The 18,974-nt window shown below is 44.5% G+C and overlaps 1 pseudogene; it reads right to left on the bottom strand.

Annotated features, from left to right (window-relative positions):
- Nucleotides 1-14,179: 14,179 nt before the first annotated feature.
- On the bottom strand, nucleotides 14,180-16,132 carry LOC114709514 (annotated as a pseudogene).
- Nucleotides 16,133-18,974: the final 2,842 nt, after the last annotated feature.

The following is an 18,974-nucleotide window of genomic DNA, read 5'->3' as shown; positions in this document are numbered from 1 at the left end:
CGGCAGCGGAATCTTTTCACTCTATGCTCCAGTTTCCAAATCCCAATCATCTTAAATCACTTCTAAAATAAAGGAATAGGGCCAATGAGGTGACTCAGCAGGTGCCTGCTGCCAAGCCTGAAGGTCCAAGTTCAATCCACAGGACCCACATGGTAAAAAGAGATAAGCAATTTCTGCAAGTTGTTCTCTGACCTGCACATGCTCAGTGTGACATGCACATGTACACCACACTCCCCACCCCACCCCCACAGACATAAATGAATAGATGCAATAAAACAATTTAATTTATAATTAAAGTTAGGGACAAGTGAACATATTTAAGAGAAATCAATTTGGTAACGAAAGGGAAGCAGGCACTTCATTACATGTTTTGCTTCCATGAATTTGTGTTAACGGAAGAGGCAGTCATGGTACAAGCAAAACACAGTTATTGCAAAATCAAAGAAAACCCACTTCTCAATACCCCTAGACGTCCTAGGCCAGTGTCACAACAGTTATGTGGTTATCGTGTGTCACAAATTAAAGTGACACAGCAAGACAAGACAGAAAAAAACAAAACAAAACAAAAACAAAAAACAACAACAACAAAAAACCCTACCTATAAACTAATAGCAGCCGCCAGAACAGCAGACTGGCTCATTGGCTCTGGCACAGGAAAAGATGCTCAAAAGTTGCTTTGGGGCAGTGACCAGAGCCAGTAGGATGCCTCTGTGAAAAATCAAGTAAAGCAAAAGAAGCTTGGAAAGATGTGGGATGGCTGGAACTCTCAGCCCCTGCCAGTGGGAATTCAGAACAGCAAGGCCACTAAAGAGCACAGATGTGCAGAGACACTGACCTAGCAATTCACTCCTAATCAAGAAAAATGAAAATGTAAGTCTGCACAATGACCATTCACAGCAGCCAGCTTGACCTGAAATTGCCACCGGAAATTGAATGTATATTCAAATCGTGGTATATATCCGTATAACTGTTCAACAATAGAAAGACATGAAAACACTAACAAATCTAGGAAATTATAGTGAGCAAAAGAAGTCAGACACCAAAGACAATACAGCATATAATTCCATTTAATGAAGTTATAGAAAGGCCTAATTAAATTGTGGTGACAACTTTCTGTCTTTTTTTTTTTTTTTTTTTCAAGACTGGGTTTCTCCGTGTAGCCCTGGCTGCCCTGGAACCACTCGGAAGACCAGGCTGGCCACTTACTCAGAGCTCTGCCAACTCTGCCTCTAGAGTGGTGGGATTAAAGATGCATGCCTGCCTACAGAGTGAGTTCCAGGACAGCTAAGGCTACAAAGAGAAACCTTGTTTCTAAATAAATAAATAAATAAACTGTGGTGACGAAACTGGATCGTGTCTGCATGGGGATGGGTTTGGGGTGACTCTATTGGAGCGTTAGGTTTCACAAGTTGGGTGTTTGTTGAAACTGATTAAGCTGTATATAAACTCAAATGGATATTTTGTTACATGTGAATTATACCTCAACAAAATAATGAGGCATTTATTGTTGTTGTGGTTTGGTTTGGTTTGGTTTGGATTCCGTTCTTTAAAACAGGTTTTAGTTCTCACCTCAAGTCCAGTTTGAACTCACGATATAGCCATGCTGGCCTCGAACTCACACTGATGAGACCGGGCCAGCATCGCCAATGCTTGACTTACAGGTCCGAGACACCATGCCTAGCTTAAAATTGATTTTAAAAGAAAATATTACAGCTAAGTGTGACATTCATTAGAGCCTTCCCAAGTATATGCATAAATACTTATACACGTAAAAGGGAGGGGGTAACTGGGGTATCATGTTATGGTTTTCTTTGGGGTTCAAGAGAGCTTTGGGTGTGAAGGAAGTATAAAAGTGGGTTGGTTCTTTCTCTACGGATTCTAAGTTTTTGCATTTTAGATAAAAGAAGGTGAGGAAGAAGCTGGACCTTCAGTGATTAGGAAGAGTGCCAGGGGAGATGGCATTCAAGTCCACGGTTTTTAATTCTAGAAGTCGGGGGAACCCACCTCCCATGGGAGCTGGAAAGGAGGCTCTTTGCTCCCTGCTGCCCCTTCTCACAGCACAGACGACATGTCCAAAGACAAGGTTAGAAACGCCGACAGAAACACTTCATCACATAGTTTGTGCTTTCAGTTTGTAAATGGAGAGTTGCGACCCTCTTTAGCACCAACTTCTCAGGAACCGGGGAGCTCTTGTCCGCTCCTCAGCCTTCACTCTGGCTTCTCCTCACCCAGCAGGCTCCACACACCCACCCAGTTTTCTACCCACCTAGCCAAAGATGCAATTCAGCTTTCTGGCTCCACCATACATTTTTATGCATTATCAAATCCTCCATCTTATTCCCTAAAATATGAATCATCCCAAGATGATATCAGCCATCTTTTTATAGCCACAGATAGGACACATTTAAAAATATATGTTACACATTTAGAATACTGACTAGCACATACAGGCACTATTTGTGGAAGCAATGGCTTGGCGTGGAGCTGGGACACAAATGCCACATTATTCTTATAACATCTATTTACCCCTGCCTGTATTTAGTTGGGTTTTGCATTGCTGAGTGTCTCAGCTGATTAACTCCGCATGGCAAACATGCATGAACTGTGGGCATGCTGCCACTAGGTGGCGGAGCTGACTTTCCAGTCAGATTGAGTCATGGCTCTGCCTGTCTTTGGTAGAAAGAAGAGAGAGCATCAGGCTCTGACGGCCTGTGTCCTTGGCAAGGGAGATTTCTGAATGACAGCCCAGTAAACAGGGATCTGTTTGCTAACACCTGTAGAACATGACTATCTAACAATGATAAGAAAACCTTCACTGGAAACATTTTTAGAGAGATTTCCAACCCAGGATTCTGAATGCAGATACTGTTCAGCAAAGCAGTGGTTTATTAGTGCTAGGGAGCCTGGCTTTGCTTACCATCCTTAAACCAATCCAGCTGGTTGTGATGGCACAGGCCACTAGGATTTGCTTAAACCAATCCAACCAAAGAAACAGCTAGCACAACTCTTAACTGCTGTATCAACACAAAATATCGACCTCTTTTGCCTCCAATTTGCTCATCTCTCTGTGGGCAGAAGGCCATAGCCCAGGTCTGGGGCAAAGTGCAGGGTGGTACGGGCAGCACGCAGAATTTGAGGATTCCTGCATACATGCCCTCACTTACCCACTACCCACCGAGCCAACACAGACCCACTTATTTTCTTCTGGCAGTTTCTGACTCTTACTCCCACTCCATCTCCAGCCCCAAGACTGCTCCAGGAAACACTGGCTTGTGGACCCAAATGGAAACAAATAACAGTGTCAGAGTGCAGAGGAACAAAGGTTTCAGCAGCTGTCCTGATCCCTGTCCCAGCCCCTCTGCTTCTTGGTAAAATCAAGCTTCAGCAAGAATTCTGCTCAGCGGGCTATCAGCTCACCTGATGTCTAATCAGGCTCCTCAGACTGCATCACCACCCAGGTGAGGTGCAATGTCCTACCTTGCCATCAGTAAGAATCCTGGCAGATGAGTGTACCCAGAACCTTCCTGACTCCCGATGTTTCCTGTGAGTCCTGTTCTATCCTCTGGTACCTGCCATGCTCTCCTGCTGTAAATTATTCCTTGTCCATGCAGAGTGTCCTGAGCCCAGCACAGGTCTACACTGCATTCTCTTTCCCCCTGTCACAACGGTCCTAAATGAACCTGGTTTTACTGTTAATGACAACACTCTAGCTCTGGTTGTCCTTTGATGTAGGATAATTTTTATTCCATGGGCATGTCTTCTCAGAGAAACTTTTGTTTACTGTGACATTTCCTGACTTTAACCTCTACTTTTCAGAACTATGGCTTTATGTAAAAGAGCTAGACCAGCCTTCCCAATACCATGAATGGGATGCTCACACAGGAGGGGGGAGACTCGAGGAGGGAGTCCTAGGGGAGCCCTGGTACCTGCCAGGCCTCCTGCTTCTGGCTGGGCTCTGGGATAGGAACACAGTCAAAACCCAGAGGCACTTAGACGTCTGCAGCTGCAGTTGAAACCAGGGAAGCTATGAGCTGTAAAGAGATAGAAATAATGGACACCCTAGCAAGAGAGTGCTGAATTTTGTGTAAACACAGACACCCACAGCTTCCTGTGGCCCCAGAGGAATTCAGAGGAACATCTGAAAGTTTCCCTTATCCCACACCTCAACACAGAGGGACCCACAGGCCAGGAAGCTTGTGATTAGGGTGAGGACACATGCTGACCTTTAGTGGGAGCCCCAGAGCTCAGGACTAATGATCTAAGGTCACATAACAGCATTCTCCAAAACCACCACAGACCAGCACCCTTCCACAAAACAGCTCTGTGCTATACAGACCCCCTCATACAAGGCTGGGTTGAGTTTCTGCCACAGCAGCAGAGGAGAACTTCACCTGAGATTAGGTAAATTATATAAAAATGAAGAAAATTCTACTTCTTTTTCTTAAGACTTACTTTTTATTTATGTTTCCGGGGATGGGAGGTGGTGATGTATATGTGAATGTAGTATCCTCAGAGGCCAGAAGAGGGTGTCAGATCCTCTAGATCTGGAGTCACAGGTTTGAGAACCTCCTGAGGCATGTGGTAGGGGCTGAACCTGGGATATCTGGAGGAGAGCTTAACTGCTGACTTGTCTCTCTAGGCTCTACATGAGGGGAGGAGAGAAATGGCTCCCAAAGACTGTCCTCTGACACACACATAGAATACACACATGTGTACATACATGCTAAAATGTATTGTATGTGTTTTGATAGTTGAAACTTCTATCTTAGCCAGAGCAAATAAGCAAAAGAGAACCAGGGCCTTTATTTTTGTATGGGTAAACATCTGGGGAACCTGAACTATGTCATGAATGACTTCCAGCTGTTCACACTGGTAGTTCATGTGGGCCACTCCTGGAAGGCAGGCACCTCCTGAGTTATGATTTCTGGTGGCCAGAACCTTCCCATTGCTACATAAATTAGGAAGCAAAATGTAAACATGCCTGGACCCCAATAAAACATTGACAACAAAGCCTCTAACCCAAGACCCGCACACCAGCAGAGGCAGACAGCCCAGCGCAAATGTCTCTCGAGGGACGAAACAGGAGCAACAGGTGCTGGCTTCATGTTGGACAGAAAACCTGGTGCTGGTCCTTGACGCTCCTTTCGCCTAAGCATAGCCCTTCCTAGAGCCCAGCACCCCTGGTCCATGTTTGTGACCCCACTTCCATCTTTTTTACAGTTCTTGGAAATGCCACTGGCATTCATTAAGTGGTCTGTGTTTGACAAGTCCTGGTGTGAGGTGAGTGTTGGCAAGAACTCTCCCCTCAATAGGTCACAAGCTCCCCAAACAGGCAGTATCCCTCCACCCCCTTTCCCATATCTCCCCAAGGTAACTATGGTGGCAGGAATGGAGAGGTCTAGGGAGACATGGATGCCCCTCCTTTCAGCTACCAGACTATTGAAACAATGGTCTCTAAGAAATTGGGTTCCCCAAGCATCTCATGCTGGGAAAGAGGAAAGGCTGAGTCCAGCCAGCAAGGGAGTTTGTCTTCCTGGAAGAGGTTTCACAGTTCTGAGAATGTATCAAACCACCTTGCTGGAAAGCCTGGGGCCTAGTCCACGGTGATGAGCCCAGTACCTCCTTGACTGGGGCACTGCTTAGCTGAGGCATCTCTTGCCCTTTATTTAAACCTAAAACTCGTGCCAGGACCTTGTGCCCCTCTCCCCAATCTGACCACATTGAAGAAGTCTCCCCTCTTCTCCTTTCCACGATTACGTTTTTAAATTGACTTGTTGAGGATGGGTATCTTAGCTTGGTGGTACCACCAGAGCCCAGGTTCCAAACCTTCAACTCCAGTAACAGCACCAACAGCACCCAGCCCACCGGAGCAGTGAGCCCAGACTGATAATGGAGAATTCGATCTGCAGAGACTGGAGGGCTCTACCCTCCCCTGTGGGGAGGAGTCCCAGCTCTGACATCTGCCCACAGGCAAGTCCTTCTTGCCTCTTGGGTCCCATTTGTATAACTAAATGCGATGAGCCCCAGGGGTCCTGCTGCTTAGGGAAGGATCTTCCGAGATCACCCAGAAGTGATAGAGCAAGGATGAAGCGCTTGAGTCATGAGTCACGCCTGAGGGCATTTCTTTGGCCACACAGGCTGTTGGTGCCACCTTAGGAGAGCTCCTTTCCTGTCCTACCACTGCATATCTAGCTTTGAGAGCAACACACAAACAGGACCGGAAGTCTAAAGCCCTCTCCTAGCCACAGGAAATGCCACTTGGATGACAAGAGCTGTGTTTCCATTGGCTTTCTCAACCGGCCATAATCTCTCAAGGTCTGAGGCCTCCCCTCCTTTAAGGCAGAGAAAAGGTGCGGGGGAGACACTTCATTAGCTAGAAAGCATCCCCTGGGACAAGAGACCCATGCTTGGAGTAGCAGGTGCTTATCAGCACATCTCAGAGGCACAGTCACAAGATGGGTGGGACCCTCAAACCCTTTATGTGTGTATATGAAAAAGACCTCATCTTCCCACATAACAGAGCTAAGTCAGCCTCAACATGGTCCTCGCTCGCGGTAGAAGGGGAAGTGAGCAGCCACCTGCCCTGTGGGCTTATGTGCTTGCGTTTCTGGGAAAGTTTACGGCTCACTTCTGACAGACTTCCTTGATTGGCTTACTTTCACCAAGAAACCTCAGACCCAGCTTCAGAGAAGATCCAGACACTCCATGGGACACAGTAAACCAGATGGCTTGGGGGTTCTTTCAACTCAATACTTTGAATCTCTGGTGATCTGGTTCATGGACAGTTCCGGATGGACAGTTCTCTTACCTGATCTGACAGAGTCCTGTTTTATCATACAGCTGCCTTCATGGCTTTCCTTCAGCCCTGGTTTCATCCCAGCAGGACTCCTGCTTGTCTGTCCCAACTGAGTGACAGGTACAGTGTGCTCACACCTGCCCAGTCACCTGTGACTGTGGGCTCAGAAATGAGCCAAGGAAGCTGAATGTTCAGTGGGTCACCAGCAGCCCACACATTTGTTAATCCCATAATTCTCCACCACTGCTGCCCCCCAACATTGCCGTCGCCTGTACCTTTACTGCTGAGTCCTCCTCATGAGATTTCCTACAAGCTCTAGTTTCCTGGCCTGTGGCTTCTGCCATTGTTTTCTTTTCTCGAGGATAACTTAATGGCACGTCCCATCCAGTACAGCCCAGAGACACCCAACGTTGTTGTGGGAATGAGGGATGAGTGAACCGATTCTTAAATGCTCTCAGGAATCTACCCCAATATTGACCAATATAATACTTACTGGTTAACACATCCCCCCCCTCCCAGAATCTGAATCAAGAAAGAATCCTGTTTCCCTTAAAGGGTCTTCCAGAAGCCTAGGACAGTACCCGAGTTTTCCTGTAATCCCATGCCGACACTCTTCCACACGGACCCAGCCGCCAGAGTTCCCTGAGCACACACAGAACAAAAGCACCCAGCAGCCAGAGAGTGCCACACGAAACCTTCCCCTTACATGTGCCTTTCTCACTGAGATGTCAGACCCAACAGCTTCAGAAGCGTTTTTCTGAGATTGCCTCTAGTGACTTTCTTTTATCCCATAGCTTATGTCATTTTTAAAGAAATAAAATGTCCTAGGGTTTCTGGATGACTCCTCCAACTTATACAACCTCAGATTTTGGTACAAAACCCCAAACAACTGCTGATGGGTGACACAAAATTCCTTTTCTGGATATATTGTTACTTATTTATAAATCAAGTACCTCATGGTGTCTACAGCCAAGTTGAGCCCAGGGGCATTTTCTTAATCAGCCAACACACATTTAGCTCTCCTTTGTGGGAATGCTGAGGAAATACAGAACACAAAGTCCTGTTCGCTCCTGAAATGAAAAGGCACACGCTTCCTTTTAGGAGGCTCATTCAAAGAATGTGGCCTGTTCCAGTTCTTAAAGTGGGCCAAACCAGGGCAGCGGGGAGAGAAAGTGCTGTGCATGCACTCAGAGAGGCAGATGTACTTCCGGCATGGCAGGGCCCTAGACACATCAATTAGATAGAATCTTGCCCATTAGCAGTGATTGTCTTTTGTGTCCTAGTTTAACTGCATGGAAACACATTCACCAGATGTGTTCATAGCTTGATCAAAACATGCATCACAATGAGTATTATAAATATACTCAATTGTATTTATCAATATAGTGTCACACCCTTCAAAGTGATAAATTCTTAGATTTAGAAGCAGCCTTCTTGCTACCACTTCATCACTGCCTGTCACCTGGAGGGCTGCCGGCCATTCCTGTCATCACTGCCTGTCACCTGGAGGATTTCTGGCCATTCCTCAGTATCATGAAGGACCGCTGTGGGAATAGAGATGGTGGGTGAAATAAGATTCTTAGTCTTTGGCAATATTCCAAGATTTTTGCTAGGTCTCTGTAGCAAGTCTTTCTCTGTCCCACCAGCCAGCTCTCAAATACAGACACGGAGACACTATTAATTATGAAATCTCAGCCTACAGCTTAGGCTTGTTTCTAACTAGCTCTTATAACTTAAATTAACCCATTTCTACTAATACATGCTGCCACGTGGCTCGTGGATTTTACCTCTCCCCCTGCCTGTCCTGCCTCCTCTCCGTCTGCTCTGGCATCTCTCCCCTGCCTAGATTCATCTCCTCTTCTTTTCTCTCTACCCAGAAGTTCTGCCTAACCTTTTCCTAAGGCACCTTGGCAAAGACACATCTTCACAGTGTACAAAAAGATTATTCCACAACAGATCTCGGGAATCACGTTCTGGGACAGTGAAAATGTCATTTATTTTCTATAATTTTTCCTGCCTTGGAGAGCTTTGATCATTTCTGAAGTACCATCCCCAGAGCCTTGTTTCCATTCTCATATTCAAACTCCCATTATCATTGGAGAAGTTAGAAATCTTCGGAACTGGAATAACTCAATGGCTCAGCCTCCACCTTGTAGGCTGTTGGGAGAGAAGAAGATCCAGAAACACACAAGAAAGTATGGATCAGAATTTTGAATCGCCATAGTCCTGAGAGGTGGCTACCCATGATCACATGGCCCCTCATTTTAGATTTTCAGTGTGATTATAATTCCCAGTCAAGCACCATGGCTTTCAATGCAATCTCTTTAGACTGCCTTGCTTCTGCTGCTCTAGGACCCAGAGGGTCTGAGTATGCAGAGATGACCTGGCACAGGTAACTTGGAATGGAATCCGTGGCAAGGTGAACACAAGAGAAGGAGCTGCGATGATACAAGAGTGCAGAAAGTGAGTCGGAAGAACTTCCTCAGTAGCCATAGCAGGATCTCCCCACCCACACTCCTTAATTAACACTGCTCTTGTCGGTATTCCTACAATCATTAACCCTCAGTTTGGAAAAGTTAGCCTGGGTCTGAGTGGACCCCAATACCCATGTAGCTTACTTAGACCCTGTCCATTCTCATTCTATCCTCTCTTTGACCCTGACTGACCCAGGGCCAGACTGATCTCCGAGGGCACTGAGACATCTCTTGTCAGCTCCATTCAGATCTGCTCTCTAGTGTTCTAAGAGGATAGCAGGCTTCCTGGTTGGTTGGTTGGTTGGTTGGTTGGTTGGTTGGTTGGTTGGTTGGTTTTAAAATAGAAAATTATATCTGACTATTTTCATAGAAGACTGTTATCTCACTGGCAACAACAGTGTCTTCCATTAATCAGCAAGTGATGTCTTCAGTGGCGATGGTATCTGTCATGTGAGGGAGCCAGCTATGGGTTTTATCTGATCAAAGGGTGTCATTTGCTGCTTTAGAGAAAAAGTCTCAGTTCCCCAGTGAGTGAACAGAGAGCTTTACGAGGGTGTGCTATTGAGTTCTGGGTGAGAACTCAGAAGGTTACAGCATCCAGAAGCCTTCACGAAGGGCCTCAGAGGAGCCTTCTACCTCAGCACAGGCAGCCAGGGGCCTGCAGAGCTGTGGCTCTAGCTCTGCTGAGGAGTTTGTCTTGTCCTGACTTGGCTCAGAGAGGACCTAGAGAAACTCCACTTTCTTCAGCCATCTCAAGAAAGGAACACATCTCTTCTTTTCCCCTGATGCCTGAACTAAATCCTGAGGTATGAGACCCAGCTATATATCCAGAGTATAGGCCCAGACCTGTGATCCTGGAAGATTGCCCCCATGGAGAAGTGCACCCCAAGAGCAGTGTGTCTGAAGAGGAAGGTGCAATGAGGAACTTCCCCCATGGAGGCCTGTGTCTGAGGAGAAAGGCTGTTCTGCCCTGGAAAACACAAGGAAGGCCAAGGGAAAGCAGGTGAAGGGTGCTGCCCTGGACTTTGACAGCACTTAGACAGATGAGCCAGGTTCCCAGATTACTGCCTCTGACAGAATCCACCGTGAGGCCAACCATGTTTAATCTCTATTTCCTGGATCTTTAGGAACACTAGAGTTAGTGAGCATGCGGCCTCCCAGAGGTGCCTCCAGACATCCTTGTGATTGCCTGCAGTTCACACAAGTTAGTCCACTTCGTCCCCACCACAGGCAGAGGCCTATGTTGTCATGGCTACCATATGATTTGGCAACTGGGGATGGGGAAACAATTTCCTGAGGTCACAAAGTGTCAACCGCTAAGCCTAGATTTGACCTCAGACCTTTGTTCTTGTGGTCTGAGCCCTAAATTAAACATGCAAAGCCTTGACTTCCAGCTCAAATCAGATGTTGCAGCTATCACACGTCCCACCTCTGTGACCACCGCAGACTTAATCAAAATGGCTTCTGGCACTGGCTTCTGTGGATTCCATTGGGTCACCAGCTTACTACAGTGACCATGGCAGCAGGAAAGTGAGGCAGCTGGTCACGGTGCATCTGCAGTCAGGAAGCAGAGCTGATCACTTTGTTTTTGATGCGTTCCCAGGACTCTGCCAGTGAGAATAAATTACAATACTATTTACCAAGCACTTCCTACAAGTGAGACCCTGTATGAATATTAAGTATTTTGCCCCATTTATTCCTAATAATGTGTTCCACAAGACCAAGGTTTTCATGCTGACTTTGCAGAGAAAGACTCACTCTAACTATGGAGTGCCACATTCCAAGGGTACCCATCCAGTCAAACCCGCTGCTCCTTGCTGATGTGCATCGTGCTGTCCATCAGTTACTGGCACAGTCACAACTTCACTTGCTGCCTGCCTCCTGCTCTTCTATAACCTCACGGACTTGCCAAATTCATATACTCAAACATTATTTGCTCTTGCGTTGCCCTCATCCTTCTCCAAAACGAACTAGCAAAGCTAATCCCCTGCCTATTTTTCTGGGGTGCTGCATAATCATCCGACTTCAGTGAGTCAACCCAGACATCTTAGAATTATCTCAACTGCCTCAGCCTGCACAGCTTTGGGATTGACCTGACTGGGGAGACAGGGAGTGAAGAAATCAACAGATGTGGATTTTAAAGAGCTGGGATTGGGTGGGCTGTGCTCTCTGATGGAATTGCTGCAGAAGCCGCGCAGAAGCTCGGGACATTTATTGTATGCAGCAAGAATGAGGAGGAGGCAGGTGAGCTAATCTTGGCAGAGGGTCGTTGTCAGGGAGAATTCTCAGGTTGAGGGGCAGTCTCAGGATAGGGGAGCAATCTCAGGATAAGGGGGCAATCTCAAGATAGGAGAGCAGTCTCAGGATGGGGGGCAGTCTCAGGATGGGAGGCAATCTCAGGATAAGAGGGCAGTCTCAGGATGGGGGGCAGTCTCAGGATAGAGGAGGGTAGTCTCAGGAGAGGGGGCAGTCTCAGGACAAAGGGGGCAGTCTCAGGATAAGGGGGCAGTCTCAGGATGGGGGCAGTCTCAGGAAAAGAAGCAGTCTCAGGATAGTGGGGGCAGTCTCAGATAAGGAGGGCAGTCTCAGGATGGGGAGCAGTCTCATGATAGGGAGGCAGTCTCAGGATAGGGGAGCAATCTCAGGATAAGGGGGCAATCTCAAGATAGGAGAGCAGTCTCAGGACAAAGGGGCAGTCTCAGGATGGGGGCAGTCTCAGGATAAGGGGGCAGTCTCAGGATGGGGGGCAGTCTCAGGAAAAAGAAGCAGTCTCAGGATAGTGGGGGGCAGTCTCAGAATAAGGAGGGCAATCTCAGGATGGGGAGCAGTCTCATGATAGGGAGGCAGTCTCAGGATAGGGGGCAGTCTCAGGATAAGGACAGTCTCAGGATGGGGGGCAGTCTCAGGCTTCAGTCATCTGAAAGGAGGAAGCTACAGATGACCCTTTCTGCATACACCATCAACATCCATGCTCCGACTGCTAGAAGGCCATTTTTCTGAGCCTGAGCCAGGGAAGATCTTGCTATTCTAGGTCTAGAGTACTGGGGTCCTCGACATAGCCATGCTCATGTCAGTACATTCACTCAGAATTTCACCTGCTCCCCACACTCAGCTTTCCTTCCTTGGCCCCCTCCTTGCCCACATCCAGTCAGTTACTGAATCCATTCTGAGTCTACATGAAAATACCTCCATTCCATCCTTCTAAATTCTTCCCACCTGCACTGCCTAGGTCAAGGCCTTGTGATTTCCCTCTGGACTATCTCACTGACTTTAGCCTTGGCAAATTTCAGCCCTTTCTCTGCCACTGTAAGAAGAAAAGGAACTGGTTGCGAGCGCAAATCTGACTGTGCCATCCAGATTGCCCAATACGCAATGTCCTTCCCAATCTGGCCACTTTCCCGTCATCATTTCCTGCAGAGACCTGGCCTGAAGTCCCCTTTTTTCTGACATTTTTCAAGCCCCCTGTGTACCACTCTTCTTTAAGGTTTGGTATAAGCAGGAACAGCTCATGGTTGTACCCCTAATGCACCCAAACCCAATTACCTGGCCTTCCTCTTGGTCCCTCACATGCACTGCCCCTATATTATGATTAGAATTCTATGATAGTTGTTACTTTTGTCTATCATTCCAGAAAATCTGTGAGCCTACTGAGACAAGAGACCATGTCTTACTCCACTTTACATTGCCTGTGTTCAAGTCAGTGCCCTTTATGTAGGAGGGAAAAAAAAATCATGCCTCTTCCAGAGGATCACTGGTCTTTGGTTCCCCACACTGTAGATAAGCCAGGTTGTCTAGTTCAGCTCCATTCTAGAATCTAGCCTCCTCTCTCCCTTCTTTTTATGTCTGAGCTGCCCGTTAGGAAAGGGGTGGATGTCAGTCTTGCTCATCTCCAAATCTGGTCAATTGATCTCTCGGGCCCCTGTCTTTCAGGTACTGTAAATGGGTTGGTGCTTCTCAGCAGCATTACACCACTCAACTTTCTTGACTAATTCAGACTATGTTTGCAACTAAATTAGATCTAGCTTTGAAATAAATCAAATCACCAATGGCAACAGCTCTCTGCCCTCAAATTATAGTACTTTCAGCCTGTTCAGTTCATCTTATCTCAATTGATAAGTTTATATAGTTGGCCTTTATTTCAGTCTGTTCCTGTGAACTGGAGTCAGTTGGAAAAGTCTCCTGATAGATGGGCGATTGATTGATTGGTTGATTGATTGATTGATTGATTGTAACCAAAACTTTCATCCCAAGAATTCTCAAAACATATTACAAATGACAGTATGAAAAAGAAATCTTGCACAGTAACTCAAACGTTCAGCTCTACAATGTACCCATAAACTGATAGCTAACTTAAAGCCTTCTATTTCCAAATAAAGAATGTTACAAACAGTCATCCATCCATATATAGCAATGAGTGAATAACCTCTTTGCAAGCCTTCAGAATGCAGTTCCCACCCTTTACCTGTTGGCTTGTGTTCGCAGCAGCGCTTAAAGACTGCTTATCATTTCCCCACAGCTCCACACCGTAGCCCAGCTACTAGAGAAACTACAGCCTTTTCCATTTCTGCCAGTGGTTTCTATATCATTAGCACATCACACTTTAACTGGGCAGGGTCTAGGTTTATATCAGTCTACGAAAAACTAAAGTTCAAAGCAAATTCAATCCTGCTTCAGGGAACATTGTAAAGTAACAGTTCTTGATATTACATGCCTCATCTGATCCATTTGGAACCACAGAGAATTACATCATTATGTGTGTCACCGTTCCAAGAGACAAAACAAATTTGAACAGCTAAAACACCTGAAAAATGCACCAAGCTTATGAAGTCTCAAGCAAAGCTTGAACTTCCTGTAGATACTCCTGTCGAATGAAGCTCTTTCCCGTACACCACTTCTTTTGCAAACTGGTCTACTTCCTTTCATTTGACCTAGATCGGCCACGAAACCGAGAGAAGGATTGAGAGGGCTTGTGATTTCTGTCACAAGACAGAGACCTTTCTCTTCTCCTATCTCTAGAAAGTGACCTGCTCCGGCTTCAAGAGAAGTTTCTCCTTCTTGGAGATCTTTGCTGAGGTGGAGGACTTCTCCTATGGTAATCATCTCGAGGGCGACAACCCCAAGAGGGAGGTGGGCCACGATTCCAACTTCTTTTTTCACCGTTCCACTCTTACACAGCAGCCACATAGTGTTCTTTCATCTAGCTCTCGGACAGCACCAGCGGCATTGCAAAGATCCTCAGATTCAATGAAAGCAAAGCCAGGAGGGTTTCGAGCAACCCACACACTTCGGAGTCGTCCATTAGTCAACAAAAGCCCGTTCTAATTCAGTCTTGTTCCCATTGTTTCCAAGATTACCTACAGACACCTTACAATCTAATGGACAGGAATCACCATGCATTTAAAAAGGTTCAAAAAGCTGAAGCTCAAATCCCAACACTCTGACAGGCCCACCCACACCCTTCAGGATCTACTTCTGCAAATGTTCTCCATTCCCTGGCATCCATGAAATTGTCTAGATGGGTGATTTCTAACAAAGCAAAACAATGACAGTTTTGTCCATCTTCTTATAAATGGCTAATTAATCACCTAATTTAGTGGTGGGGGGGAGACAAACTGAGCTTATATCCTACTGTTGAGAACAAAAGGATAAGTATCTTCCTACATATAGATTTTACTATGACAATCCAGTACAGGCCTTAATTAACAAATGATCGTGAAATCAGTTGCCAGAAATAGCAAACTCCAGAATAACTTTTCTAACACAACACCATCACTTATAAAGATGTCCCAAACATTTGCTCTGCCAACAGCTAAACTACCTACTAAGATAAATATTAGTCAAAGAAATGCAAAACAGAATTCTTCAAAAACTGCATAACGAAAATTCCCCAAGTAGTGACCTCATTACCGAGAGTTTCCATCAACAAAGTCACCCACCCCAGTTGCTTAAGTAGGAGGCAAATCTGCCTTTGAGTAAACAGCTAGAAATCCCCAACAATTGCTTCATGACATGCTCTATGTGACGCCAACCACGTTCATAAATGATGCCCAAAACAGGTCTTGTTTTTCACAATCTCCTGATTTTTGCCAGGGCTTATGGAGAAGATTCCATATGACTCTGCTCCCTTTTTGATACAGTTCTTGAGTCCCTGGATACACTGGAAATAATATGATATCCCACAGGCTAATTCAACGTGGATTATACTCATTTAAATAACATCCAATCTGAGTCAATAATCAATTTAGAGTACTCACTGTGCTGAGGGGAGCAAACAAAAAAAGAAGTGATCTAAATCTTCAGGAGCTCTCATGGTCTAGCAAAAAAGAAAGGTTGAGACGAAACGAGTTCAAGACAGGTGAGGAAAATAATATAGGGGGCTAGTGAGATGTCTCAGCAGGTGAAAGTGATTGCCACACAAGCCTGATGACCCAGGTTCAATCCCTGCAACCCATGTAAAGGAGGATGGAGAGAACCAACTCCACAAAGCTGCCCTCTGACTTCTGCACATGCACACCTACAAACATATGTAATACTACTGCTAATGATGATGATGATAATAATAATAGATAAAATAAGTAGTCTAGGAAAATGGAGAGGATAACTAGACATTGCCTTTGAGTACACAAAGTCTTGAGATATGATTTAGTAGGAAAACATATACCAAGGAGGGATCTGAGCTGAGAATGTAGGATTCATATGAAGATCAGTCAGTAGTACATGTATGTAGTAAAGTATGGTGGGAGATAAATCTAGAAAGTAGAGAAAGGCATGGGAACTTTGAATTTCTTGCTCAGGTTTCATCTTGTATTATAGCAATTCTAGGCATCTGGTCAACCTTTGTAAACAGTCCATGTAAACCTGAAATTAGTACATATTCTATGGTCTTTGTATATATTAAACATAAGTTCATTAAATCAAACTCATTTAGAGCATATTTAAATTTTAAAGTATTTTCCAGTTTGATCTATACCTAATTGAAATAAATAAGTTGAAATCTCTATATATGGAGTTGTGCTTGAAAGATTGCATTGTATCTTCTCAGTTTTGTCTTATTTACATCTATTTTATTAAGTACTTTAAATGCTTGTGTCTCTCTGGTAAATTAAGCTTTTCATCATTACATGCTTAATTACAACACTGCTTCCTATCTCAGATCCCAGTCTAAGACTAGTAGAGTCACTATAGTAGTTATAGTTGTTGTTAGTGTTCATCTTTGTCTTTTAGTAGTGAGTTTAGTACGTTAGTGATATTTCTGATCTTGTTTCTACCCTTTTCTTTCCCATTTTCTGTCTCTTTCTTTTTTCTATGCTGTTAATTTCTTTTCTAAGCATCTTCTTTTCATTTTATTTTATTGTTTCTGTGGTGATGCTGGGATGGACCTACCTCAGGTCTCCACCTCTCAAGTGCTGGGACTGCAGGCATGTGACACCATACCTGTCTTACGTAGTGATGGATCCAGGACCTTCTGAATATCAGGCAGCACTCTGACAATTGAAGTACATATCCAGCTTTATTTTTTAGACTGCTTGCAATATATTCTTATTAGTATACTTATTCCATATTTTCCCTTGACTATTTCAGAAGTTATTCCCCTATTTCTATTCTTTTTATGGTTACATTCCACAGTTAATAGAGTGAAAACAAACAAACAAACAACAAAAAAAAAAGCAGTATCCTTACTCCCCAAACAAAGATCCTACAAATTTAGCTTCCAAGTAACTTCTGAATATTTTTCATGCTTTGGTTCACTAATACTTTGGTTCTGAATTTCCTTAATTCTATCACATATTTATTAATGACATCATTGCTATTACTATTATTATTATTCACTCATTTGTTCAGATAATAGGTTTTAAATTTATCTATAATCATAGCAGTTTCTTTGCCCATAATTGCTTTTTACACTTTAAACCTTCTTTACTAAATCATCTTCTTAAAACTCTTTTCAGGGGCTGGAGAGATGGCTCAGAGGTTAAGATCACTGACTGCTCTTCCAGAGGTCCTGACTTCAATTCCCAGCAACTGCATGGTGACTCACAACCATGTACAATGAGATTTAGTGCCCTCTTCTGGCCTAAAGGCATATACATAGGTAGAACACTGTATACATAAATAAATGAGTAATTCTTAAACAAACAAACAAAAAAACACCTCTTTTCAGCAATCCACCATTCACTTTGGATGTAGGACAGAGAGAAATCAACTAGGACTGACAAGAAGCTCTCCCTCTGCTAGAAGAGGCTATGCAGGCTGCTGGGAGAGAAAAGACATCAGAGATCTTCCCCAGTGCTCCATCCTGCATGCCACAATTCTCATCTACCAGTAAAGATTTACTCATTAGTGTAACAGTGATGAGACTGTTTTTGAGATGACCACCTCACTCTTGATTGAATTTGAGGTCTGCTCCATGGGAGGGAATTTCATGGCTGCTACTACACACATGTGACGAGTGAAGTCCAGGTCCATGGAGTGAAAACTTGGTGCTACTTAGTTAGTCACATTGTCAAAAAGCCTTCCAAATACTTAGATTTTCATGTGTAGATCTGTGTTGATCTCAACATTGGGTAGAGAAGGTTCTTATTCCAGTGGGTAGTGGCTAATTAAGAGATATGCATTTTTAAATACTGAAACTAAGTAACTGTGGATGCTCAGCCATAGAGAGAACATCTATATCAACCCATACACCCAAGACTCAGGGGGCATCATAGAAGACAGGCAGAAAGAACAGAAGAACAGGAGGACTGGGAAGAGCGCTGTGGAATGTTGTCCTCCGGCCATGACATGGGTGCTGCACACATGAACTCCTAACTGTGGTTATCGTCACAAGATCAAGCCAGTTATAAACTCCAGCATGGAGGTGGGAGGGGCTACCCAGTCCCCATTCCCAGCTGAAGAGCTACTAATTCCTGTTAGTTACTGAGGGAGAGAGGCCCACTTTTCATTAAGCTGTGCCTAGAGGCAGGTTGCCCATGTCCCATTGGATAATGCTACAGCTGTGTGTACATGGGCAGCATAAGACTGGAATTAATGGGTTTTTAAAAGAACCAAAAAGTGGACTTGAAACTGGAAGGGAGATATATTGGGAATGGAAGGGCAGAGAATGGGGGATGGGTATGATCGATATACATTGTGCACATCTATGAAATTTTCGAAAAAAATGAAGAGGAAAACAATCAAGTAAAATAAAATTATTCCCTTCGGCAATGCCTATCAGCAGTCTACTCTTTCAGTTTATTCTCTGCATTTTGAAGATACTATCCCACTGAGTGTGGTTTCCATTGTTGCTGTTGGTAAGTCTGGCATTTAATTTCTTTCCAGTATTTCTATTCTTTGTCCTCTGACTTATGGACTTCTCCTAAGGAAAAGAAGAGGAGAAAGAGAGGAAGAGAAAGAGAGAGCGACTTTAGTTTTATAGTTTCACTACAACTTATTTGTAGGGCATTGGTGTATCCTGTCTACTATACACTATACTTTATTTCTGGAAAATTCTCAGTCATTTCTTTAAACATTGCTTTTCTCCATCACTTTTATATTATTGTGCAAACCTCCAGTCAGGTTAGTGTTAGTTTATTTTATCACCATCCCTGACATTTGCCCTGTTTTTAAGTTCTCATTTACTTTCACAAACTTTTACAAAATTTACTTCCACTTCTGCTGAATTCCTTCAGAACTGTCTTCTGCCATTAATTCTTTATTCGGTTACT

This window comes from Peromyscus leucopus, chromosome 4 (assembly GCF_004664715.2).
Source record: "Peromyscus leucopus breed LL Stock chromosome 4, UCI_PerLeu_2.1, whole genome shotgun sequence".
NCBI lineage: Eukaryota > Metazoa > Chordata > Mammalia > Rodentia > Cricetidae > Peromyscus > Peromyscus leucopus.
The sequence above is the reverse complement of the archived record's forward strand: the minus strand, read 5'-3'. Positions and strand labels throughout refer to the sequence as shown.